Raw genomic sequence first — 26,331 nt, 5'->3', positions numbered from 1 at the left:
CACAAAATTTGATCAGTAAGAGCCAGGGCAACTTGTCTCTAACAGAGTTCAAATATCCTACCACAGCGGACCTTGACTAATCCAAAACAGCTGAAGCACAAGAAAAAGACCTCAAAGCAAACAATATGAAGATAACACAGGCCTTCAAGGAATAAATGAATAATCCCTTAAAGAAATGCAGGAAAACGTAAACAAGCAAGCAGAGGAAATGAATAAGACTCTTAAAGAAACACAGAAAATACAAACAGTGGAAGTAAGGGAATAAAACTCTTCAAGACCTGAAGATAAAAATAGTCAATGAAGAAAACAAACTTAGAAAATTTTGGAAATGAAAAAATTAAGGAATTCAAACAGGAACCACAGAGTCAAGATTCACTAACAGAACAAAAAATATGGAAGAGAGAATCTCAGGAGTTGAAGATGTGATAGAAGAATTGGATACCCCACTCAAAGAAAATATTCAATCTAAAAGACTCCTAAAATAAAACATCCAAGAAATCTGGAATATTATGAAAGATCAAATCTAAAAACAGTAGGAATAGAATAAAAATAAGAATCCCAGCTCAAAGTCTGAGAAAATGATTTTAACAAAATCATAAAATAAAAATTTTCTAATCTAAAGCTGGAGATGCCTATAAGTGTATAAGAGGCATACATAACACCAAATAAATTGAACCAGAAAAATAAAGTTCCCTCTATCACATAATAAACACTAAATACACAGAACAAAGGAGGAATATTAAAAGCTGCAAGGGAAAACGACAAAATAACATATAAAAACAGACTTATTATAATTACACCTGACTTGTAATAGACACAACAGGGACTGTCAATGTCAGAAAAGCCTACACAAATGTGCTGCAAACTCTAAAAAACCACAGATGCCTGCCCATAGAATTATACCCAACAAAATTTTCAGTCACCGTAGATAGAGAAGGTAAGATATCTGATGGTAAAGCCATATTTAAATAATATCTACGTACACTTACAGAAGGTGCTAGAAGAAAAACTCCAATTTAATGAGGTTAACTACACCCAAGAAATCCCAGAAATACTCTCAGAGAAGAAATCTCTCTCCTCTCTTTCCATCTCTCCCTCTCCCCCTCTTTCTCTCATACATACAACACACATACACACACCTCACACTACCCCCACCAACAAGAACAATAACACTAATAACATCAAAAAGAAGAAAATAGCAAAAATCATTTACATCTTTCAATACCAATGATTTCACTTCCCCAATAAAATAACACTAAGAGAACAGATGCTAAAATATAACTCATCCTTCTGCTGCATCCAAAAATACACTTCAACATCAAGGATAGATACTACATCCAGGTTAAAATGTTGAAAAAAGATACTCTAAGCAAACAGACCTAAGAAGCAGGATGGTGTAGCTATTCTAATGTCTAACAAAATCAACTCCAAACTAGAACTAATCCAAAGAAGAAAGGACACTACGTACTCATCAAAGGAAAAATCCATCATGATGACATTTCACTTCTTAATATCTATGTTCCCAAACACAAGGGCATCCAAGTTTGAAAAAAAAAATCACAACTATAGCTTAAATCACATTGACCCTCACACACTTATAACAGGAGACTTCAATACCCCACTCTTACCAGTAAACAGATCATCCATGAAATATTGGAGCTAACAGAAATTATGAACCAAATGAACCAACTAGATATTTACAGATCATTTTACTTAAACACAAAAAAATACCTTCTCCTCTGTACCTCATAAAACTTTCTCCAAAATTGATCATATTCTCAGACACAAAGCAAATTTCGACAGACTCAAGAAAATTATAAACCTCCCTGAATCTTATCAGACCATCTTGAATAAATTTAAATAACAACAACAGAAAAAAAATCATACAAACTCATAAAAACTGATCTACTCTCTACTGAATGAAAAATGGGTCAACACAGAAATAGAGAAAGAAATTAAAGACTTCTAAAATTTAATCAAAATGAACTCACAGCATGCTGAAACTTATTGGGACACAACACACATGGTTTTAAGAGGCAAGATCATAGCAATAAGTGCCTACATTAAAACAAACAAAACAAAACCCCCAAAACTGGAGAAATCTCATACTACTAACTTAACAGCACACCTGAGAGCTTTAGAACTAAAGGAAACTACATCCAAGAGGAATAGAAAATAATCAAAACTCAGGGCTGAAATCAATAAAATAGAAACAAAGAAAATAATACAAAGAATCAATGAAACAAAGGGCTGATTTTTTTTGAGAAAATGAGCAAAGTAGAAAAAATAATCAAACTAAGTAAAAGATAAAGAAGATCCAAATTAAAAAAAAAAAAAAACCAAAACAGAAATGAAAAAAATGGATATAACAACAAACACAAAGAAAATCCAGAGAAACACAAGAACATCCTTTAAAAGAATGTATTCCACAAACTTGAAAAGTCTAAAAGACATGAGTAATTTTCTTGATATGTACCACTTACCAAAGTTAAATCAAAATCAGATAAACAATTTAAGTAGACCTATAACCCACAGTGAAATAGAAACAGCCATTAAAAGCCATCCCCCAAAAGCCCAGGGCCAGATGATATTAGCACAGAATTCTACCAAAATTTCAAAGAAGAGTTAACTTCAATAGTCCTTGAATTATTTCACAAAATAGAAACAGAAGAAAAATTGCAAAATTCATATTATCAGGCTACATTTACCTTGATACATAATCCAAATACAGATTCAACAAAGAAATATAATTGCAGAGCATTTTTTATGAATATAGATGAAAAATACTCATTAAAATATTTGGCAACCAAATCCAAAAGACCATCTACCTTGATCAACCATGCTTCATCACATAGATGCAGATGCAGGGATGGTTCAGCATATGAACCACAATAAATGTAATAATCCACCATGAAAACAAACTGAGAGAAAAAACCCTACATGATCATCTCATTGGATACAGAAAATGACTTTGACAAAATCTAACACCTCCTCATGATAAAAAGTACTGGAGAGATTATACATACAAGGGACATAGCAAGACATAATAAAGACAATTTACAGTATACCTATAGTCAACATTAAATTAAATGAAGAAAAAAAAAAACTCAAAACAATTCCAGTAAAATCAGGAGCAAGGTTGCTCTCTGTCTAGTCAATATATCTAGTCAACATAATACTTGAAGTCTTAGCTATAGCATCAAGGCAACTGAAGGAAATCAAAACAGCATACATTAGATAGGAAGAAGTTAAAATATTATTATTTGAAGATATTATCTGTACATAAAAAATTGTACCATGGTTGATAAACCCTTTCAGAAAAGTAGCTAGACACAAAATTAACTCACAAAAAATCACTATCTCTTCTATATAAAAAAAGACACTGAGAAAGAAATCAGGAAAATCACAGCATCAAATAAAATTTTAATAAAGAAAAAAAAAGCCAAAAATAGAAGCAAAAGACTTGTGTGATAAAATCAAGTCTTTGAAGAAAGAAATTGAATAAGATATCAGAAGATTGAACGATCTCTCATCATCACAGATCAGTATGATTAACATACTAAAAATGGCCACTCTATCCAAAGCAATCTACAGATTCAAGGCATTCCCCATCAAGCTTCTAACACAATTTCTCAAAGACGTTAAAGGGACAATTATCAACTTTATATGGAAACAAACAAACAAACAAATCAGTATAGCTAAAACAACCCTGAACAATAAAAGATCTACTAACAGTCTCATCACTGCTAACCTCAAGTTATATTAGAGAACTTTAGTAATAACAATATAGTAATAACATAATAATATAGTAAAAAGCAAGAATACTAATAATCAATATAGTAATAACAACTGGTATTTGCATAATACAGACATGCTAATCAATGGAATTGAATTGAAGACCTGTACATTAATCCACACACATATGGTGGACACTTGATTTTTTATAAAGAAAGAAATACATACTGGAAAACAGACAGCATCTTCAACAAATAGTGCTGGTCTAACTGCATGTAGAAAAATGAAAATATATTTATACTTATCACCCTGTACTAAACTCAAGTCCAAGTTGATCAAAGAGCTCAACACAAAACCAGATACTGAATGGAACAGAGTTGGAAATCAGGAAAAGCCTTAAATGTACTGGCACAGGAAAGAACTATCTGAATTGGACTTCAATAGTGCAGGCACTAAGATAATTAACAAATGGGATCTCATGAAACTGAAAAGCTTCTGTAAATTAAAAGGTACCATTAATCAGAAAAAGAAACAGCCTACAGAATGACAAAGTGTTTTAATAACTCCATATCTGATAGAGGACTAATATTCAAAGTACATTAAAAGTTTTAAGAGACTATATACCAAATCCCACAAATAATCCAGTTTAAAAGTAAGGTGCAGATCTAACCACAAAAATCTCAATAGAGGAAACTCAAATACCTGAGAAATGCTTAAAAAAAAACTTCAACATCTTTAACCATCATGAAAGTATAAATCAAAGCTACATTGAGATTCTATCTTACACTTGTCAGATGGTTAAAATCAAAATCACAAATGACAGCTCATGCTGGCAAGGATGTGGAGCAAGTAGAACAGTCTACAATTGATGATGGAAGTGGAAAATTTTACAGCCGCCAAAAACAGGATGGCATTTCCTCAGAAAGTTGGGAATTAATCAATCTCAAGATCCAGCTCTATATCCAGCATATACCCAAAGGACAATCCATCTTACCTCTAGGACACATGCCCAACCATGTCCATTGTAGCAGTCTTCATAATAACTAGAGACTAGAAACAACATAGATGTCCCACAATCAAAGAATGGATAAATAAGATGTGCTACATTTACACAATGGAATATTACTCAACTGTTAAAAAATGATGTCATGAAATTTACAGGCAAGTAGTTGGAACTAGAAAAGAAAATCCTCCTGAGTGAAGTAACCCACATCCAGAAAGATAAAGATTCCATGTATTTACTTAGATGTGGATATTAGCCATTAAGGATGTGATAACCAAGTTACAGTCTGTAGACCCAAAAAAGTTAGGTATAGAAGCATCGAGAGTGAACATATGGATCTCTCTGGGACAGAGAAATAGAATAGATTTTCTGGTAAATGGGGAGGTGGATGGGGAAGAGAAAGGGCAGAGCAGCTGGGGAAGAGAAGGGATGATGAGAAAGGGGAAGAGTGTTCAAGGAGACACATCTGAAATTGAGAGTCATTTAAGGCATATGGAAACCGAGTGCACTGAAAACTCCTTAAGTATATGAAGGTGATCCTAATGAAGTCTCCTAATAATGCGGGGTATGGAGTCTCTACCGGCCATCTCTCCACACACAAAGAAGCTTTCAGTAGCAGGACTGGGTTGTATCCAATTGAGTTGTTAGCCAAGGGAATTACATGAAAATTCCCAAACAACCCATGCTGTTTCCCATCTGCTCTCTGCAACCTGACCTAGGGCACTGTTCTCGAGGACAACACTCACAAAATTTAGTGAACATGGGAAAGTCCACCTGCTGCCTACATAGAGCCTTTACCCCTAAGTCTTAATTTCTTTGGTGTGGGAAGTTACTCGACAGGCTACCAAAAGAAAAAATGTTAACACCAATCCAGAAACAAGACATTTGACCTAAAATTTGTCGTGTTTGCAAGATATGCCAGAGTAATGGTGGCACAGAACTTGTTGGGGTTAGATGATCAATGTCAGATTTAAGTCCAATGCCATGAGATGGAACTCAGACACAACACTACTTGAGTGACCAAGTTCTAGAGGCAAGGTGGACTAGAGACCTAGGGTAAAGCCAAACAGTACTAATACATTACATATACATACACATATACATATATTATAATTAATTAGATCTGTATCAATTCCTCTATATCAAATTCCTCCCATCAGAGCTCAGGGAACCCCATGGAAGAGGAAGCAGAAAGAATGTAAGTGCCAGTGGAAATGGAGCACACTAGGAGAACCAGGCCCGCTAAATCAACTAAGCAAGGTGCATATGAGCTCACAGAGACTGAAGCAGCAAGCACAGGACCTAAACTCATCTATACCAGGTCTTGTGTGTGTGTGTGTGTGTGTGTGTGTGTGTGTGTGTGTGTGTGTGTGTGTGAAATAGCTTTTAGCTTACTATTTTTAAAGAATTCTGAGTGTGAGGACAAGTGGGTCTATGAGTCTTATACCAGCTCTCAGGATTCTTTACCTTTTGATGAATTGCCTCAGCCAACTCTGATATGATGGATTTTGCTTTATGTTATTGTTTTGTCATATTTATTTGTTATTTCTTGGAAGTCTGTTCTTGTCTAATGGGATACAGAAAGAGAAGAGATCCAAATGACTAAGGGAAGTGGGGAAAAACTGGGAGGAGCAGATGGAGGGGAAACTACTACAATCAGAGTATACTGTATGAGAAAAGAAATTATTTTCAATAAAAGAAAAAACATGAAAGAAAACAAACACATAGAGAGATGCAGAAGCCAAAATGAGTCCTGATAATGGGATATAGTTATTTACAGGCCTATAAATTTTACAAAAAAAATTCTTGCAAGATATACCTAATAGCTGTAAACAAGGAAAAGGTACAATCCTGCTGAAAGCTGTCTTCTCAGAAAGGACCCAAGGTACTGGGTGGGAGCACGACTTGTTCCAGAGGTGTGTGTGTGCAGTAAAGAGAGGGAAGCATGCCCCATGGGACAGCGAAGCCAAATGGAACTCAGTAGGAGCATTGGAGAAAAATAAGACCTGTGTGCTTGCTCTAATCTTCTTTCTACAGGGGAATATACAATAATCCACATAAGCAACCAGTTCTCATCAGTAGAGTTGGCTATGTGATTCTTTTTATTTTCGGTTCCATTTCTTTTCCTTTTTATTTATTTATTTATTTATTTATTTATTTATTTATTCACTCACTTTACATCCTGATTACACCCTCCCTCCTCCCAGTCCCAGTCCCGCCTTACATGTCCCCCCTCCCATCTTTTATTTTGTGGTTGCTTATAGCTTGACATTTCCTGGATCCTCTCCTATAACTCATTTATTTTGGAAACTCTGATTGACATCCGTGTTTGTGATCATTTAATGTTTCCTTTTTGTTTTCATAGAAGCAACTAAGGGCACCACAGTTGGAGCGGAGCCTTCACATCATCTTTTATATTTACTTATAGGATACATGTTTCTCTTTATCAATTCAGCATGTGCAGCTTTAAAGGTGATGGTTCTAAATATAGAACTATCCTTTGTTTGCTCTTCTCTAGGGTAAAGAACTATCCCTTGTTTACTTCCTTCTAGGTTAAAGAGTGACGTTAATGAGATACTGACATTCATTAGGCCAGATTTATTAGAGGTCTGATATGTGATATTAAGTAGATAAAGATGATTTTTTGATAACCTCCATTCTACTTGTGCCTTAGATTTTAAGACAAACTGTAGTCATCAGCATGAACCAAGGATTATGAGAGTATTGAGCCTGTCTACACTCATGGGTCTGTAACTCCAAGCCTGTGTCAAATTCTGTGTTTGGCTTAGGTTTTAAAGAAAATGTAGGGAAGTTCTTTGATGTTCCTGTGCCCTGTCCTTTCGGTATTACCCAGCAAACACCACATGTGGAAGTTATTGAGGCCTGTGTGTGATAATGCTTTAATATACATTTGGGTACTCTGCTGGAAGGTAATGCAGTTTTGTTCACTAGAACACAATGACATCCAAGACTCTAGCCACGGTGCCTGCACTCAAAAAGTTAAAATGCTCCCATTGATATCAGCAATTAAAGTTCTGTGACTTGAATGATGGACTTCCAACATGAGTGGCACATTCTTAAAAGGAATGGCCTTTAAGAGAGTCCAAGGCCATCACAAATCATGAGTACAACTAGCTTGAGGATATAGGGAGCTCTCTTTCTTGCTCCTAAGTTTCTTCTCTATGAGGATAACAGGTTTATTCCCTATAGAGGAGACAAAAAGCCTCGGTCCTTGAAGCCCAAAGAAGCACTCATTAGAGAGCCATGCTGATGAGACCTGGATCTTTGACATCCCAACAAGAAGAACCATAAGAAATACATTGCTGTTCTTTATTAATTATCCTGTCTGTAGTATCCCATTGCAGCATCACAAACTAAGACAAGGAAGATTGGCCTTAGTTTCTTGCTCATTAAAATTACAGGTGAAGAATGTTCGTTCAAATATGAAAGAAGATTTCTTTAATAACATCATGTGGAAACCATCATAAAATCTGCTACTCACTGAGAGACAGTCAATGTTTTATTAATATAACTGGACAGAGATGCTGGCATGTTTATTTATTATTTATACGGTATATCCAAATATATCTGAATCTCTAAGGCTTTGGATGTGCCTGATGGTATTTGGTTGTCAGAGAAATAAATGGTATCTTTAAAAATGCCAGCATTAACATGCAAGAAAACGGCCTTCAAATAAAATCCTAGTTTCTTCCTTTGGACCTTTAGGTACATTTTAAAGCCACATAATCCTTGTAGGACATAGTCTCTTGACACTATACATGGCTAAGATTGGAGAATGTACCTCTCTTTAACCTGAGTAAAATGTAAAATCTCCAGATGGAAAGAATGAACCAAGAAAAGGCACTGAATGCTAAGAACATGTACCTCACTGAGTTTTCCAGAATATTAACGTTAAATGTTCTCTAGTGATGTACACATCTGAAATACTTCATAGTACAGGAATTTTACCTACATTCCCTTGAAGAATAACTGGGTTTTGTGAAAAGGACTGGGAAAATGGTAGGAATGAAAGCAGTACTCTAGAAGGAACTGTTCCATATGCCTTCCAGAAGCAGTTATGGCACAATGCATCATACACCAGAGTCACCAGGTCTTACAGAAATAACACAGAAACATTCTGTGTGGAGACAAATGGTCCTCATCCAGGAATGTAGGATGATGGGAGCTGTCACCTATGATTTGCCACTCTTGATGGTTAAAGTAAAGAATTATAGGAGAAAATGAACCCAGAGAAGAAATAACCATGAATAAAAATGCCAGAAACTTGAATGTCTGAGCTGAGAGAGGTGTTCTTTATGTAGCTAGGAATCTTCCCTGTTAAGATACCATTAGGTTATTGAGTGAACCCTGTCTACTCCTAAATGAAATCACCTTGTTTGACAACTATTCTGCATGTGAAATATTCAGTGATGGACAAGGCATTTTTTTTTTTTAAACTTTTGGGGACTGAGAGTCCAGAGGGAGTGGTTGATGTGCAAAAGCAATTTGACAAGTGCTTACTATGCTTTCTATCTTCCCATATTCACATGCCCATAAGTATTCATTTGCCACTCTGTCTCCTCAAGTGTATCAGCGGAAGCTCATTCCTGGTTATCACCTCCCACGCTAGCTGCCAAGAGGACCAAACTAAATATCCAAACACTGACAGCCAAGTGGCCTCTCTTTGGACATGGACACTGGAATATAAGAATATGCATGCCAGACAGCCATGCCAGGAGTAGAGGCAACCAACATATGGGCACCAGAAAGAGCATAAGTGTCCAAAAGTGTGACCCAACTGTTAATGGAATGAACTTGCCTGTGAATGTCTACATATCAACTTGATTTTTGGCCCAATAGTGTTATATCTGTGCCCATGTGAGTTGAACATTTGAATCAGTATAATTAGAAAGCATATTATATCGTCTAATGCAGGTAACCCTTGTAGTCATTTGAAGAATTTTATGGAACAAAAGATAGACTAAAAGTAAGAACCTACCAGGCTTACAAAATGATCCTCTGCTTGAGTGCTCGGGGTTAGGTATCAGACTCCTGCCCACAGAACTAGAACCCACAAGCTCAGCTCATTTGCTCCTTGGGCCATGGTTAAGGAGTTAATTGCTTCACCACTAACAGTTTTTGTTTAAGTGAACGTGACAGCAGGAGTGCTCACAATGACAAGAACTTAAAGAACATATCATTAGGCTGTGATGGTCAATCTCTGCTGACAAAATGACAGGATTTAGAATTACCATAGAAGTAAATCTCTAGGCATTCTAGTAAGGGATTATCAAAATTGGTTTAACTGAGATAACAATCCTAACCTCAACTGTGGTTGCTACCATTCCACACACTAAGAATAAATAAAATGAATAAAATAAAAACCAAGACTGAATAAAAATGTGGAAAATGAACTGAAACTAGTATTTATTTCTCTCTGCTTCCTGACTGTAAATGTAATGTCACCAAGCTCTGATACTCGGCCTTCCCTGACACAATGCAGAGTACCCCCCAACCATGAGCCAGAATAAACCCTCCCTTATGTAAGTTGCTTTGGACAGATAATTTAATGCCACAAAAGAAAACCTATTAATATAAGCACTAATTGTAACAATGTTTAACATTTGCAAATTGCACAAGGAGACATAGATTCTCCCTAATCAGTCTCAGTACATAACCACATAGTCCCAAGTAAAAATTTCAATAAAGTTTAGGGAACTCACAGGACAGAATTGAAGCTGAGTTTGTATGTGCATTCAAAACAACCCTACTAAAATTTCCAATGGGCTGGGTTTTTGTTGTTGGTGGTGCTTATAGTGGTTTTATTCTGTTCTGTTTTCTTTGGTAGTATCAACACAAATACATGGCTCTTTCTTCAAAGGAAAATAAGAGAGAGTTTATTCGGAAGACAAATATGAGTGACCATGACCTGGAAACAGAGATGTGGGTCACTCCAAATTCCAATGTGGAAGCAGCTATTTTATGTTTATATGATAACATAGCAAAACAAGTCACAAATCAAGACTTTTTCTGTAGACCACAGTAGAAACACTAAGTAGGTGACTATAACAAAGCAGAAGCATCTAAACCATAGGTCTCAGATGCTGTCTAATGAGAGTCTTAAGGTTTTGGTTGGTGGAAACTAGGGTTTTATTAAGTTAATACATCTGAAAATAGTTTTATCTGTTAATTATACAATATTAGGCACAACGCGGACAAAGAATGGCTGTTTACAGGGCTAATGATAGACAAGCTAAATTGTAATTAGGCTCAAATTCTATTAAATTTGAACTTCCCTAAAGTCACAATCATCCTTAGTCTTGCAGAAGGTTTCATCTTGAAAGTATAGTTTCTGTCTGGGAACCTTCATACACAATAGCTTAACAAAGCCACACTATGGTTCATGCAGAAGACAAGAAAACAAACACAGTAAACAGACAAATAACACTGATCAAAGACTACACCTATCAGGTAGAAAACTATACTACAAAACACTTATAAATAACACTTAATAGTAGTAGTTAATTAATGAACAGACAGACTAATGTGACAGACCAGACCAGGAGTCAGAATAAACAAAATATAAGGCTCACAGGCAAAAAATCTGGTCTACAACTTGCTTTTGTAATTTGTTTTCTGGTACACATTCTCTACTTTCTGGTGTACACTATCTGTCTCTGTCATAAGAGGAGAGTGGAACTTTTTGCATCCTAGGCTACATGACTTCTAAAGTCCTGACTATTATAGTATATTCCTCTGAACTTAAAAATGGGTAGCTGTGTAAGAATCTCAACTACATTGGGAAATCTATGCAAGAAAGATGGTATAGCAAATGACTCCAGTAACAAAAGCTTTCTGAAAAACGGCATCAAACAAAGAGCCAGTGATTGAAAAAGAAACAATTAGATTTACAGAATTAAATTAAGAAAGGAACATCTTATTTAGTTTTAAAAATGTTTTCTAACAACAAAGAAAAAATTAACTTTGAGTACATTAAAACAAAAAAGCAAAATTAAATATAAAATAAAATACCCAACAAGCAAATCCAAAAGACTAAAATAGACATTCAGATTGCTTACATGGGAAGCAAAGAGCCTAATATTTTCCTCTCTCTCTCTCTCTCTCTCTCTCTCTCTCTCTCTCTCTCTCTCTCTCCCTCCCTCCCTCCCTCTCTCTCTCTCTCTCTCTCTCTCTCTCTCTCTCTCTCTCTCTCTCTCTCTCTGAAGGAGTTTCTACTTTTTAAATGTTAGAATAAAATTTTGCATTCCATATCACATATTATGGGGTAAAGTACCTGGTTAATAAAAGTATTGAAAAATATAAAGTTTAGAAGTCTACAACAATGTAAATAAATAGGCAAAAGACAAGACTAGACTGTGCAAAACTGTGCCCAACAACATTGTAAACTTTTCGGGTTTGTTTTGTTAAGATTTAAACCTTTGCTGTTCTGTGACCTGCACTGCTGTTGAAGTGTTCAATGTAACTGCATTTGAAAAACAACCTCATGGGGAGGCAAACAAAGTGATTTTTTTCATAGTTGAGTAGTGTGTAGTCCGAAAAGTGCCTAAAAGAGAAAAATAACCCATTTCCCATATCCTACCTCCTGCACAAGAGGTCAGTGTACAACCAGGGATGGCTGTGTGGCTATTGCTTATAAACCTTGGTCTTTGACTTCTCAAGGCTCAGGAATTGTGAAAAAGTGAGTTTCTGTTGTCTTAGCCACCCACAGAGAGATGGAAGGTTTATTTTTATAGCAGAATCCCAAATGTCAAATGGTAAATTAAAAGAATTCTGAGGTTGAAAAGTGATCATTTTTCAACTACTGGGTTGTAGCTTTAGTCAATAAAGAACTATTCCTAGACATAAATCTAGAAAAATTTAGTTTAGTGAGAAGTAGAATATTTTCATGGTATAAAATAATGTTATAAGTTGCTTGCTGTTTGGAAGAGAATTGCAGAGAAGAGAAAACAGAAAATTCACTAAACTGATGATTAAAATTAAACTCATCCACAAGGGATAAATGACCATTTGTGCTTCTGAGTCTGAGACATACATGTGATGTTCTAGCCAAGAAAAGATATCTGAGTATAACCATGAGAACACAGAAAGAGTTCAGAAGTATAAGAGTACTGTTTGGAAGAAGAGAGCAAAGTGCAAGCTTCTGTTAATGTCACAAATGACAGGGAAGGTCTATGTTGTTATGCAAGTCTGAAGATTGTTCGTTGCACTGACAAATGCAAAACTGGCCAGAGAGTAGCTCCATCTAGGAGGATAAAATTCTAGAAACAGTGGTATCAGGGCCATTGTTACTGAAGGAATATAAATCATAAATTAAGTCAAAACATTGTGATGTCTGTGTTAAACTTGCTAAAGACAATAAGTGTGTTGTATTTATTATGTAAAATAGTATCCTTATTCTCAGTAAATATCCCTGAAAGATGTAGAAGTAAAATGCTATGGCTATTTTTATGTTCTTTTCTATATGTTGATGGTTGCAATATTAATGTAACAAGCAGTTTTTTTCTTCAAATAGAACATGACTTTGAAATGAATGGGAAACCTACTGCAATATCAGCATTTTAGAGGCTGCTTTCTTTTGCCCTAACTGCAATCAAAAGTATATTAGGGTGTAATGTATCAGCGACCACCACTCTAGTAGAGGGGTTATCATAGAAAGACACAGATCATCTGAGCAAAAAATGATAATTCCCTACAAAAAGAGTACCAATCTGTATGCCCACTTAAATTTTGGTCAATTGGTATTTTGGTGGTGTCGGGGATGGGATGATTTTTTTTTTTACTTTATATTTTTAAATTCATTTTACACCCCTAGCACTGCCCCCTCCTGTCTCTCTTCCCAGTCATACCCCATTCTCCCTTCCTCTTCTCCTTAGAAAAGGAGAACCCCCTCTTGACTAACATCCCACCACAGCACATCTAGTCCAAGCAGGACTAGCCACCTTCTCTCCCCATTGAGGCCCAACCAGGCAATCCAAGTAGAGATAAGGGGATCAAACAGCAGAGGATAGAGACATAGACAGCTTCCTTTCCACATATTAGGGGACCCACATGAAGACAAAGCTAAAAATTTGCTACAAATGTATAGGGTGTCTATATCCAGCTGTTGCATGCTCCCTGGTTGGTAGTCCAGGCTCTGTGAGCCCCCTCTGGTCCCAGGTTAGTAGACTCTGTGGGTCTTCTTATGATGTTCTTGACCCCACTGGCTTGTTCATGTCTATTGCTCACTCTTCCACAAGACTCTTTCTGTTCCACCTGATGTTTTGATGTGGGTCTCTGCATCTGCCTTCATCTACAGCCGAATGAAGCTGCTCAGAATACAGTTATACTAGGTTGCTGTCTGCAAGCATAGCAGAATATCATTAATAGTGTCAGGGGTTGACTCTCCCACGTGAAATAAATCTCAACTTGGGGCAGTCATTGGTTGACTATTCCCTCAGTCTCTGCTACAATTTTATCCCTGCACATTTTGTAGGCAAGACACATTTGGATTAAAGGTTTTGTGGGCAGATTGATGTCCCCCTTCCCTTCTCTGGAAATCATGCCTGGCCACAGGAAGTGACTACTTCAGTCTCTATATCCTCCTCTGGTAGGTATATCAGCTAGGTTTGTCCCCATAGATTCCCAATATCCTCTCCCTTCCCAGATGTCCAGCTAGTCACCAGAGATGTCCCCCTCAAATTTCCATTCTAATTCCCAATCCTCTCCCATCCCCCCTCCCACAGCTGATTGCCATCCTCATTCCTATCTTTACCTCCTCTCCTACCCAGTTCCCTCCCTCCATCCACCTCGATGATGACTTAGTTTCCCTTTCTGAGTGAGATTCATGCATCCTTCCTTGGTACCTCCTTATTACCCAGTTTCTTTGGGTCTGTGGATTGTAGCATGGTTGTCCTGTACTTTATGGCTAATGTTCCACTTATAAATGACTCAGAATGACATTCTCAAATTCTATCCATTTGAGGGCAAAATCCATGATGAGCAGACTTTTTAAGTGTTGCAAGTTTCTTTGGTATAACAGGGAAGAAAAGTAGTATAGGGAGGGGTGGGTCTCTGAAGAAGAAGAAAAAAGTTTTTGAATAAATAGAAAAAATACAAAACATAAAAATGTAAAAGATGAGATCAGGCACATTCACAGTGGAATGGCCAAACATAAATAAAGAAAATATCCAATAAAAAAGTAAAGAAAAAATATAAAATAGTATTTTTTAAATATGAACACAAGACAGCATATTTATAACCTTAACATGAGCAAAAGTTCCCAAGAGACAGCAGGCACGAATCATGAAGAAACCATTTGGTTAACTAGGCTGTGTCAAAATTTTCAAATCCATCGCAGAACACTATCTAGAACAAAAATGGCAGCTTTGTGGTAATCTATCTCATAAAACTTCTTTGCTGAATATATAAAACAGTCTCACATCTGAATTACCTATACACAGTCCTGGCCTCAGTGTTCTGGGTGGGAGTAGAGCTGCAAAGCACCTTAGAGGCATCAGGGAAAATCACACACTCCTCATCCTTATGCTCATCCCTCATCCCATTGGAAGGTAGAAGACAGGAAGACAGAATGTCACAGGGCAGGAAAGAGGGGACAGAGAAGGAAAGCACAGAAGCCTGGGATTTAGCTGCAATTAGAAAGATTGGAATCAAAGTAAATCTAAAAATATTACAGTTGAATCAATGTAGATGAGGAATTTCAAAATGATTTAAATGTTCAGAACCCATATGCAAGCAAGACCTATGGTTTAAAGGGATAAATGCTATTCATGAAGAAAGAAGACTGAAGATGATTTCTTTAGATCATACTCATGCTTTAACATCACAAACATGAAATTAAAGACATGACAAATGACAAAGGTGTTCCTTGACAATTTACTAGTGAAATGGAAGCTTTAAAGCATGAGGAGGAATAGTGCTGTGACAAACAAGAGTGAGAAGATCAGAGGACATGGAACTCTAGCTCCACCAACAGAATGAGCCAACAAAACACAAACTCAACAAAACACAAACTGTGTGAATAAGATGCCATTAAAGAAGAAATCATGGAGAACACTGTAATATAATTAAAAAACAAAAACAAAAACAAAAACAAAAAAACCCCTAGAAAGCCAGAGGGTCACATCTCACCTGAATCAAATGAAGGAAATATCCAAGAAAGAAAAGTACAGAAAGAAAGTTTAAGGCAGCAATCAAGCACAATTGTGTATACATAAGCAGATGAAAAAGCTTTAAATGTTATTTAAAAAGAAATTCTGAAAAGCAAAAATGAATGAAAAGTGTGAACTAAAAGAGCTTTGTTCAACCCAGAAAAGAAGTTGAAGAAAATGGCCTGAACTTCTCAAAAATTAAGTAACTATTTTAAAACAATCTTTATGCCCACATAAATGTTAGACACAAATGAAAATTTAATGAAGTGATAAGAAAGATGGGGTTTAATAATAAGGAAGTAAAAATTACACAGAAAAATAAAAAAAGCCAAAAGAAAGTAGTAAAAATAAAACATTTTCAAAAAAGGAATACTATCCACATCACTAGAATGAATAAAGAAAAATTAATGGAAGAGAGATTTTGTGAACCAGAAACATTTTCTACAATGTAAAGAAGTACCTTCTATGTAGCAACCATTCCCTGAGTACCTTGAAACAATGAGGCAGGGTGATCATTCCTGAACACATGATTACTAAAATCATTCAATTTCTCAGACAAAGATGAATCCCCCCAGGTTTTCTAGGCATTAAGTTAAAAAAAAACATAAGTACAATGGAATTAAGCTCATTTAGGCCCACAAGTAAACCAAGGAAATATTGCAGTAGCACTTTCCAAACTCTCAGTAAAAGAATATGTGAAGCAGGGACTTTATGTTCAGTCATTCTGTATTTTCAGTATGTGGGTTTTAAATGGAAAACATTTAGGAAACACTGAGCCCTGCAGCCCATTCCTAGGAATCTTCAAAGGACTTATTTCTTCATAAAGGGTGATAGAAATTCAGCCAAAGGGGAAAAATACCTGAGGAGTGGGCTGTGGCACATGTGCTCATACACGTAAGTAAAATAATAACAAGACAGATAAACAGAGCATCTGTATTGCCAAGGAGATGACTCAGTAAAGTGGTTGCCCTGAGTGTACGAGTATGTGAATTTACTACCTAACAACGTAAAAAAGCAAAAACCAAAACAAACAACAACAACAATAAAACAGGTGCTGTGGCATATAGCTGTAATGTGATAACTGGGAACATGGAAACAGCCAGACCTCTAAGGCTTGAACAGCCAGTCTAGCACAGTAAGTGTACTTCAAGTTCAATATATATTCCAAAAGACTGGCTAGAAAAGGAAAGAGAAAATGAAATTGAAAAATTAAACATGCAGAGTGATGCTAAAACACTATGTGCCAGAATCCTAGATAGACATTTAAAGCTGCCATCAACTTTCATTCATTGTTCTAAGCATTTTTTTCTTTTTTTGTTAGATATTTTATTTACACTTCAGATGCCACCCCCTTTCCCCATTCCCCCCTAAGAAAACCCCTATCCCATGCCCCCTTGTTCTAAGCATATTTATCAGTGTAAATGAAAGAAGACAAGTAAACTAATAAATACCTAATTCCACCCCAAACCCTAGGGGAAAGAAACAAGACTTATAAAAATAGGATACCAGTCTGCTAGCAAAATAGGTCAGTTCTGTTTTCAAAGCAAGCAAATGAGTCTTCCTGAGATATCAAAGAAAATAGCAGCATTATTCGGAAATGGAACATGGTGTAATACTTTCCACTTTGCATCTTTGTTCACAAAATGACTGTAGCAGTGGACTTCCTCCATTAAGACCATCTGTGGCTCTCTGCTTCTTATAGGAAGAAATTATCACTCAAGATATTACCGCCCAGCAAAGTGCTCCAGAAATCAAAGAACGTTTTTGGTTACTAATTAATCAGTGAAAAAGCAAAACGGTCCAAAGTGCAGAAAGAAGCTTTTCCTCTTGACTACTCTCTCTCTTTGTGGGACAGCAGTGAGTCCCTGTGAAACTTTTCTTTTGTGTAGAACGATCCACTATTTAAATGAGAAGCCCATCAAAGCTATCCAAGAATAGACTAAATTGGAGAAGGCAAATACTTGTACAGTTACAAGAAGCAGCATCCAGCCATGGACCAAGGAGAATCAGAGTCACTTGATAGGGTGTGAGGAATGTATGTACGGAACAAGTCAATTCGATACCCTTTAAAGAAGAAAGCCAGGACTTGAAAATGGTCATAAAGATGTGCATTTCGACCTTACTCTAACAGAGAAATACAAGAAGGGGAGGTGTAGCCATAGTTGGTTAATCCCTTCTAATTTTTCTGGCAGTGGCTCATGGATTTCTTACTACCCACCAGAATGCTCTGGATTCTTAAATGAAAGACACACATATCTAGCCTTCTATTTTAATATGCCTTAAGTAGCTCAATGGCTGGGCCACTCCCAAGCATTCACGTTGCTAATGCCTTTTATCCAATACTCCTGAATTATTACTTACTAAAATCTAGATTACATCTTTGCTACCTTAGACCAAATTGGTGGGATTCCCTAGGACCTTTCTTTCCCGGCTCTTACATGAATGTAAGCTCTCTCCCCTGCAGCTCTCAAACCTGGTCCTTCTGCTTCCCCAGTGTGGAGGTACTGCTTCTTCCTCAGTGCTCTTGCCTTAGAATCCAAAAGTCCCACCTCTGTCTCCCTGTCCAGTCATTGGCCACCGGCAACTTTATTTGCCAATCAGAACTAGCCAGGGGCAGGGACTTTCATTATCTCAAATGTGGAATTCTTGTTTAATTTTGGGAACCCATAATGCAAGCATTAAATCAACATTTCCCTTTTTTGTCCATTAAAAAGGCCCTTTATCTCAGATATACTATGAACATAGTTATTAAAGTTATGTAAACTATAAGGTATGCTATACACTAATAATGTCCAGTCCATCAATTTTGTCAACTTAGGTACATTTCTCTAACATCTATCCTAACTTAAAGAGTTTACAATTCTATACCTGAATTATGTTTTGATTTTAGCTTGCATTGCCATCTGAAAACCATCCTTTCAAATCTAGATCATCTTCCTTAATGCTAAACAACGTAAGTTTGATTATGAGACTATAATTTTTCTTCAACTCCATCACGGTTCTGAGAAAAAAAAACAGCTATTACCTGAATATATAGGAAGCACAAAAACACAGCCCCCAAAACATAACCAATTTGCAGAGACAACTGACTACCTGGATAGTACCCTATTCCTCAAAATGTTGGAGCATCTGTCTTCAGCCTTCTGGCCCAGACTGATGTGACAGACCTTAAGTGAAGCAGGGAGTATGAAGGACTAGCTTACCCAGTCTCGACAGCGCTAAGTTTGTCACTATCCCACATTGTGTGTTTTATCTTGGACATTATTTTTTTTTTGTCTATATATGAATTAGGGCACTTTTTGCCAAGTGGCTACCTTGCTGCAACTGTAGCACTTCTAGATGGAGGTTATAATGCTCAATATATTCTTTGAATTGTGAAGGGGGTACTGTCAAGAACAGGTATGTCTCCTAGTCAAAATTTCTATTAATAATGAAATGATTATAAATGCCATATTCTGTGGGTTTCTGATGTTTTGAAGACTATCAATCTATATAAATTATATTTGAAGTACTAAACCTTGACTATCTTACTTATTTCTATTTGAATAATATTAAAATCACCTTTTTATAATTAATTCAGAATCTAATATAACCATGAGTTTACTATCTGGCCTTGAATTTGAATTACTGAATTATCCTAAACAGTCAGTAATAACAGCTATCAGAAAGATTGGATCTAAGCCTTGCACTCTTAAATGAGTTGCATAGGCACAATACCTATCTAAGAGTAACAACATTAATTTCAAATTTTGTAACAATATAAAAAACTGATACCAATGAAAACATTAAATCTGTATCAATGTATAAATTCTGTACTAATGTAAGTAATTATAACTTCAATTTGCATTGATTATAAATATTTCTACCAATGTAAGATTATGGCTATACAATGCTTTGTTTAAGAATAAATTTAGTTATGCATCCCATACGTTTCCTCCATGTTCAAAATTATGACCATCTCCAAGTTATTCCTTAAAATGAGAATCTATCTAGATTTATAAAATAAACATAACCAGATATCCAAGCCCAAGGGATCGGGATGACAACTCTCCATAACTTCTTTCCACTAACTTGGGGCAATGAATTTTTTTTAAAGGAGTGGGAAAGGGTAGAAAGATTAGAAAAATTGGTTAGACTTAAAAAAGCTAGCTTTTTAAAGTTATCCAGTCTTCTATATGCTGTTATCCTATTATCCAGTCTTCTATATGCTTAGAAGGTCCAGGACTTGACTGAAGTTGTAATTGGTTCTCTCCGAAAGGATGGATGGACTGTGTCCATTGGGAATCAGCAGCTATCCCTGAAGCTGTTCTGGAAACAAGTCTCTGGAAACAGCATTAATGGGGAGGGAGCTGGAACAGCAGGCCATTTCTTCATCCCAGTAGATGAATCCTGTCAGAACTGCAATTCTATAATATATGAGTCTTATAACAAAAGTTTTGGTACTATTAAGACATTCATATGGATTGAGTAAGGTACACAGATCAGTTAAGGATAAATTTTTGCTCCTTGTTTGAGCAGGTAAAAGACAATTATCCTTTTATGAATTAATTTGATCAATCACCAATTGTAATAAATCTTCAGGTCATATGAAAGATGACATAATGAATCTTAACAATTCCATGACCAGCAAGATTTATTGTCTAATTTTAGCTGAAGTTTTGACTCAAGACATTTTTTGTCTAATCCAGTTACAGGGCTCTTGTCATATGGAGGCATCAGAAAATCAAGTTATCTGTCCTGTTTGATTTTCTCAAAGTTTTCTTCTCTGTAGTCAAGATCTTTAGAGGGTCTTCCCCTGTCATATCTGATCCATATCACTCTGGAAGGTGTGCAAAGCACCTTCTTCTTTCCTATTAACACAAATAAAGAGCCTTTCTTCCATAATAGTGTGTCATTGGTGTAGTAACCAGAAATCATCAAAGGTATAGATTGATTCAAATTCTCAACCTCCTTTCTCTTCAGTCCTGCCCTATTTTGACCTCTCTCCCAGAGAATTTTTAATATCATAACCACCAAGCTTATACCCACACACATATTTTGATAATTAAAACAGTTCAAAATAATCAAAGCCATCTAAACAATTACCATTATCCACTGAGATAATGCTCCTACACTATCCCTTGCCTTGCTCTTACATGATTAATTTTTAATAGTGAGATCAAGGCCTAAATTTATTTATTCATCTATGCATACCTAAATTATTCTTTCTATGCAGATTAATATCTCTGTAGGTACACATAAACTCTTTCTCTATATATAATTTGAATTAACATTGTTAACTACATATTTAACTTCTATTAAATTTTCTTCTATATTTTTGTATGAGCCCATTTCCCGGCTATTAATTTATTATACAAGGCTAAGCAATCCCAGAATTCTTGTGTAGCCCATGTTCAAAGAACCCAGCTGCCTGCCCTGGCATAGAAATTTTTAGTCTTTCTTTAAAGTAATTCTCTCTTTTGTAGCCTAAAAAATTATTAAATCAGTTTCATTCTTTCTCTCTTCTATGAAGATTAATATGAAGATTAATCTCATTATTATTTGTTGAGACAGGCTCTCTCTCTCTCTCTGCCTTTGTATCCTACATTCGAGATCACAGGGCTGGATTATTTTTTTTTACTCCATGTATACTTAAAAACACTTAAACATTTACCACTATATCTTCCTCCTATTCTTAAAAACAATTAAATCAATTATTATTTATTTATTGCTATCTTTTACTTATCTGATTGCAAGAGGCAAGTAGACTCTGTGATCTGTCTCTCTCTCTGCCTTCTGAGTTGCTTGTATGTTTGCACACCAGAGGCTCTCAGCACGACTGAGCTAAAACTTTCTGAGGCAGCTATAAGCTTTTGAGAAGGGCCCAGGGCAAATTTCTGCCACCTAGCTTTGTCTGGGTTGGCTTGAGGGATTTAGCTATATCTCAGCTTATGCTGCAGCTCTGCTAAGAAACCAACTTTCCAGACCTCCTAATCTTATGTCATGGCATGTGTTTTCCATTTGAGAATCTCCAATTAATTTTTAATAGTGTGTTCTATTACAAATTGGACACCACCTGTAGCTGTAGTTGGTTAATCCACTCTAATTTTCCCAGTGGCAGCACATGTACTTTCTTTGCTACCTACCCTAATGCTCTGGATTCTTGAATGAAACACACACACACACACACACACACACACACACACACACACACACACACTCAGAGAGAACCACAGAACCTTCTATTTTAATATGCTTTAAACAGTTCAACAGCTTGGCCACTCCCAAGCTTCCATGTTGCTAATACTTCCCCTCTAATACTTCTGAATTATTACTTACTAAAATGTATATTCCATCTTTGCTACCTTAGATCCAATCATTTGGGGTCCCTGGAGCTGCTCTTTCTTGGCTCTTATATGATTGTATGCTTTCCCTTCTGCAGCTCTCAAGCCTGGTTCTTCTGCTTCCCCTGCATGGAGGTACAGCTTCTTTCTTGGTCTTCTTATACAAGAATCCTAAAGTCCCACCTCTGTCTCCCTTCCCAGCCATTGGCCACTGGCAACTTTATTTCCCAATCAGAACTAGCTAGGGCAGGGACCCTCAGCATCTCGCATGTAGAATTATCAAACATTCTTGGGAACCCACAATGCAAACATTAAACCAAATCTACAACAGGGCAGGGAAGAGAAAAAGGAGACTTTCATTTACATGAGCTTCTTATGCATATGTTTTGATGTTGTCTCAACTGGCCACTAAATAGTGTAACAATGGTGACAAGTTTTAGGATGTTAACTCTAAGAGAACCATAAAGTTTCAGAGCTGGTAACTGCCTGAGATTAATATAATTCATATTTTCCTAAATCCAAAACAAATGTTTATTTTACAACTAGGCTTTGTGTCTCCCTAATTTTCTCACACTCCTCTAATTTCACATCTCAAGAAGTAACTCCTGATGGTCAAGCTAGCAGGTCTGCTATAGGCATGAGGGATGGAACAGTGAGCCAGACAGACAAGGCTTTGTTCTCACATGATGTATTTTAAAGGAAGAAACTGACACAAACAAACAAAAAGTTACAGAAACAAACAAACAAACAAACAAAAAGATCCAAGGTGGACACATGACAGGAAGGTAGAAAAGCTGAGGGCAGCAGGGAGGAGGCAGGGGCTTTAGTTTGGGTGGCTGAACAGATGGCTACCAGAGAAAGTTATTCTGGGAACATGCCAGGCGGGAATGAGGATATGCATCTGAGGAGTAGAAAGCAAGCTGGGGTCTCTGAGGTGCCAGAAACAAGGACAAAGGCTTGAAATGAGGTCAGAGTGGGTCATGGCAATCAGGTTTTCTGAAGACTTGGAGACTTTTGTGAAAAATGCAGGTTCAATTTTTAGGCTGCCAGATATGTTCTGTGGGTTTTAGGCAGGTAATTAGTAGACAGTACTTTTCATTCTGTAGCTGCAAAACACAGCAATGATGCCATCTTAAATGATAGCATTGTCCCGACCAAAATGTATCATTTAGAATGGCAAAGGGGAAAACCTCTGGCTGATCAAAGCTTAAACTAGATTATCACAAAATGAAATTATTATATTGGCCTACACTATGTGAAAAGAAGCCCCCAAAGAACACACACACACACACACACACACACACACACACACACACACGCATGTATGTATACTTGTGTGTGTCTACATAGGTTCAGGCTCTGATGGATTAGTTCCAGGGGTTAGCCCCAGAGATGGCCAGGAGAAGACATCTGTAGAGGAGATGAAGAGTCCGTAAAGAAGGCACAACAGTCGGGAGATATTGCAACCTGACTGACTAGCAGCCAGACTGCTTCTTTATTTATACATAACTCAGTAGGCAAGACTAGATACATGCTGTTCCAACATAGATCACATGATTTTTATCCCAAGACACATGTTTTAGCTTCCTTTGGTCATAAGTGTAGTCGTTATTAATAAACCATGACAGATTGTAGTTATCTTCTACAATCATTTTCCCTCACCAAACCCACAACACATTTTTTAAGGATCTAGAGGTCTATTTTGCCAAAGCATGACAGTCCATTCTCAGGCTGGTAGCTCTTGTGGTTTTAAAGACACTAGACAGAAAGAAAATCCAAGCTAGCCATGTCCAGAGCAGTGTACCATCAACTTCAATACTCAGAGTGCTAACTGTCATTGGACCCAAGAAAGAGTTTCAGGCAAAAGCTGCTATAGTTATTACTCAATTTCTGGCATAATACAATGTTTATAATATATATAATATATAATTTATATATTTATATATATTTATATATTTATATATATAATATCTATTTATATATTTTATATAACATATATAAAAAATATATATGTAGGGTTTACTTATATGTCTAATCTTGTTACTCTTTTGTTCCTTGGTTATACAACACAGCAGTGGGTCTGTATGAGATGACTTTTTCTAAGAAAGAGTGTCTTCATACTTCTTTTTTTTTTATCATTTATCCACACCATTCTTTCTTCATCAGTATAAGTCCCTGTGTAGGGCAGAGATAACTCCCAACAATTTAACTTTGTTGCTGTATTTTTTCCTCAAGAGATATATTGTACACAGCCCTCAATCTTATGCCACATAATCACCTGAGCATATAGTAGGAAAAAGACTTTTAATTTGATCTGCTGCCTGTTTCTTTAGCCCACTGAATCTTGTTTACATATTTAAGTTTACTTTGTTCTGATTATCTTATTCCTGAGTAACTACAGGAGCAGATGTTCTAAGAGTATCTTGGAGTCAGAGACGCATAAATAGATCACTGGCATCTTTATTTGAGTCACAACCTCCAAGGTGTAAGGAAAAACTTTAAGTAGAACCAGATAAGGATATCTCCCTAAAAGTGGAAAGTGTAGTATGCTCAGGACTTTCTAGAGAATGCCTAAAAGCAGCACTTCCAGGAGAAGGCATAAATGATTCATAAGAAAGTGCCCGTTACCCTTCTGCCTGGTCTTAGCTGGGTCTGATCCCGAGAAGACACCAAATCCTTACCTATCCTAGAGGACCCACTGCAATAAGAACAGTGGCACCTAGAGGAAGCTGGACTCCCAGGAGTTCTAACATGCCCAGGATCATAGGATTTCAGGATCTCAGAGGCAGCCTGACACTCAGGAGTTCTTAACCCAGGATCTCAGGATCACAGGATCACAGAGACAGCTAGACTCTGAGGAGTTCTGACAAAACCAAGATAAGAGGACAGACAGGCTCCAGTCAGAGATAGTGAGTGCAAGTAGCACTAGAGATAAGGAGATGGCAAAAGGCAAGCACAAGAACCAAAGGTACTTAGCATCATCAGAACCCAGTTATCCTACCATAGCAAGTCTTGGATACCCCATCACACTGGAAAAGCAAGATTAATATTTAAAACTTCTCACAATGATGATGAAGGAATTTAAGAAGGACATGAATAACTTCCTTAAAGAAATACAGGAAAACACAGGTAAACAGGCAAAAGCCCTTAAAGAGGAAACACAAAATCCCTTAAAGAATTACAAGAAAACACAACCAAACAAGTGAAGGAATTGAACAAAACCATACAGTATCTAAAAATGAAAGTAGAAACAATAAAGAAATCACAAAGGGAGATTACCATGGAGATATAAAACTTAGGAAAGAGATCAGGAGTCATAGACACAAGTATCACCAACAGAATACAAAAGAACAGAAGAGAGAATCTCATGTGCAGAAGATACCATGAAAAAAAATTGACACAACTGTCAAAGAAAATGCAAAATGCAAAAATCTCCTAACCCAAAACATTTAGGAAATCCAGGACACAATGAGAAGACCAACTTAAGGATAATAGGTATAGAAGAGAGTGAAGATTTCCAACTTAAAGGGCCAGCAAATACCTTCAACAAAATTATAGAAGAAAACTTCCCTAACCTAACAAAAGATATGCCCATGAACATACAAGAAACCTATGGAAGTCCAAATAGACTGGACCAGAAAAAAATTCCTCCTGTAATATACTAATCAAAATATCAAATGCACAAAACAAAGAAAGAATATTGAAAGCAGTAAGGGAAAAACGTCAAGTAACTTATAAAGGTAGACCTATAAGAATTACAGCAGACTTCTCAACAGAGACTATGAAAGCCAGAAGATCCTGGACAGATGTCATACAGACCCTAAGAGAACACAAATGCCAGCCCAGGCTACTATACCCAGCAAAACACTCAATTACTATAGATGGAAAAACCAAGATATTCGACGACAAAACCAAATTTACACAATATCTTTCTACAGACCCTGCCCTACAAAGGATAATCGATGGAAAATCCCAACACAAAGAGGAAAACTACAACCTAGAAAAAGCAAGAAAGTAATCTTCTTTCAACAAATCCAAAAGAAGATAGCCACAGAAACATAATTCCACCTCTAATAACAAAAATAAAAGAAAACAATATTCA

General features: G+C 36.5%; 1 pseudogene; it reads left to right on the top strand.

Moving 5' to 3' along the window:
* The first annotated feature begins 8,824 nt into the window (after positions 1–8,824).
* LOC117713433 (stromal membrane-associated protein 1 pseudogene) overlaps positions 8,825–26,331 on the top strand; it is a 41,667-nt pseudogene continuing 24,160 nt past the window's right edge.

This window comes from Arvicanthis niloticus, chromosome 8, assembly GCF_011762505.2.
Source record: "Arvicanthis niloticus isolate mArvNil1 chromosome 8, mArvNil1.pat.X, whole genome shotgun sequence".
Lineage (NCBI taxonomy): Eukaryota > Metazoa > Chordata > Mammalia > Rodentia > Muridae > Arvicanthis > Arvicanthis niloticus.
This window is presented reverse-complemented; position numbering and strand designations above follow the sequence as displayed.